This window comes from Brassica oleracea, chromosome C9 (assembly GCF_000695525.1).
Source record: "Brassica oleracea var. oleracea cultivar TO1000 chromosome C9, BOL, whole genome shotgun sequence".
NCBI classification, from domain to species: Eukaryota; Viridiplantae; Streptophyta; class Magnoliopsida; order Brassicales; family Brassicaceae; genus Brassica; species Brassica oleracea.
The window spans coordinates 36,946,042-36,948,336 of record NC_027756.1 but is presented as its reverse complement, the minus strand read 5'-3'; the positions used below and the strand labels follow the sequence as shown (position 1 = coordinate 36,948,336).

At 35.9% G+C, this 2,295-nt stretch overlaps 1 long non-coding RNA gene across 2 annotated transcripts; it reads right to left on the bottom strand.

The window, feature by feature from the left end:
- Window positions 1-144: 144 nt before the first annotated feature.
- On the bottom strand, window positions 145-1,733 carry LOC106317238. 2 transcript variants are annotated; one of them, XR_001265078.1, is made up of 4 exons: window positions 1,313-1,733; window positions 1,007-1,084; window positions 770-920; window positions 145-565 (listed from the first exon to the last, which is right to left on the bottom strand). It is a non-coding gene; the product is annotated as an uncharacterized LOC106317238 (long non-coding RNA). The 2 variants fall into 2 exon arrangements; XR_001265079.1 differs by having other exon boundaries at window positions 1,007-1,063.
- Window positions 1,734-2,295: the final 562 nt, after the last annotated feature.

The window sequence follows — 2,295 nt, the reverse complement described above, 5'->3', positions numbered from 1 at the left end:
TTTCATTTTCAACATAGAGATTTTTTATAGTTCTTGTAGCACACTCATTCACAGGAAACAACCTCCCTGAGAAAAAAAGTGTTTTTAGAAAGATACCAATAGTTACAAAGGTCATGAGAGATTAGTGAGTAACCAAACCTGCAAAGTGTCTACGAACCAATGCATTCCAGTCAGCTGGAGAGTGTATACGATGATAGTCCCCTGGTCTTAGGTATATCACACAATAATAGATCCCCTTCATCGGACTGCAAGAAAACTCGATCATATAAGTTGCAATTTTCTTGACACTAAAGTCACTGCTTAGACGTGCTAATATTTCACTGACCTAGCTGAGATGCTCTCCCGTAGTTTTGGAGAAGCCAAAGAGATTCTCAACCAAGACTTGTCGATTTTATCTGCAACAACTTCTTTCTCAGATTCATCCTTACCTTCAGGTACCATGGGAAGGTGAGTTTGTTCCGAGAAGACCTGGTGCTGAGTAGGAATGTCCTTTGACTTGCTCGTTCATCCCTCTACTTTCTTTTAACTCCCCGAACCTCAGAACGGTGCCATCCACAGGACTAACCTGATTTTATTCTTGAAATCATAAAAAGCAAAACTAAGAAAAAAAGTCTGCATAAAAGAAAGTAACAACGTTAATTCAATTGTGTAAGATGAGGTAAGTTTCATCCAAGTTAAAGGACAAACTTCAATTGTGAAGAATGGAGTTATCATATATGAAAAGTTGCAGATGTTTACACATGAGAAATCAAACCATATATGATTATACCTGCTTGAACTCGTTGGTGCTCTTTCTTCTTCTCTTTTGAGATGGACAGCATGTTTTTGATGTTCTTTTCCCGAGGGTAGACACATAGAACTCCATTCCCCTTTAGACCCATGATTTCTTTCATCTATGTAGCTTCTTTCTCATTCATCTCCTAACAAAACATTACATGATGCATGCTATTTTTTATAAACCAGCCAAAACATTAGTGAACGAATTTTTTTTATTAAAATGATATACCTCCAAGAATTCAGTGGCGTCCTTTTTATTTCCCTTCAATGAAACTCTCAGCTTTTTCTTTAGAAGATTCAGAAGTTTCTGAAAGAAAATAGAAACATTAAAACAAATTTTTAGAACCAGAAAGGGAAATGTTGACTCAATAAATAAATACATGTACTTCTTAAGGCTCTCCATATTTTCTTCAACCACAGTAACACTATTTTTTTCCTGACATACAATGTATCCACAATCTACTCTAGAAAGCTTTAATAGATGCCAAACTAAAATGAAAATGATGAAAAACAAAATATAAGGTAAGTTTCATACCGTAAGCCAACATATATGCAATCCAATACGTTGAATCAATCCAGATGGAGACTGTCGAGGGAGATGTATGAAGCCGAGACATAAATCATGATGAAGATCATCAATAAAGGAAGACGGGAATTGAGAAAGACGAATCTGCTGACGACATGTTTTTGCGGTGGATTGTGGCGAGGGTTTAGTCGTGTTTGGCCCTAAATTTATAGGAGAGCTTTCATAGATACATGAAACGACTGGATTCAGATTGAAATGAAAGGGTAGATGTAATAGAGAGATGTTTAGAAGGGATTTAATTTGGAACTGAAGGCAAAATTGTGTGTTGAATGTGGTTTTTCCTTAAAGGAGTGAAGGAGATGTAACGTTGATCTATTCGTGAGTGATATTTTTTTTATACGTTTGATGAAAGAAGGGAGGTGCAGGAAGATGAAGGGTTTGACGATGGATCTCAAAATGGGACCCTCTCAGATACATAAATCATGATCCGGTTCAGACCGAGGAAATAAGTGACGTGGCAGAAAGTCAATCTCTGATTGGTCTGAATTTCCAATCCCACGTAGATGCGCTTAGAGAGCTTGATATCATACTTTTAGTATTGTTAGATTTTATACATGCCACTATATAATTAATTGTATATTAATCTATTTATAAAATTTATTTTAATTTAAATACATTTTTTTAATTTGAAATATTGATATTGTTGTTATAAATCAATTGGTGGATGTCCATAACCGGTCCGGTCCATAACCGGCCTATACATTTAGAGAGAGACGGTCCAACCCTAGAGAGAGAGAGGCGGCCGCGAGACTTGGAGAGGAGAGAGAGGCGGGTACAACTTGCCTATTTCCTAATTCGTTTATGTTTATAATTTGTAATTTTTCCTATTATTGTATTTCCATTTATCTCTCTTGTAACCCCTATATAAAGGGAACACTTATTCATTAATAATATACAGAAACTTACAGTTCTAAATCCTTAAGTTTACAACA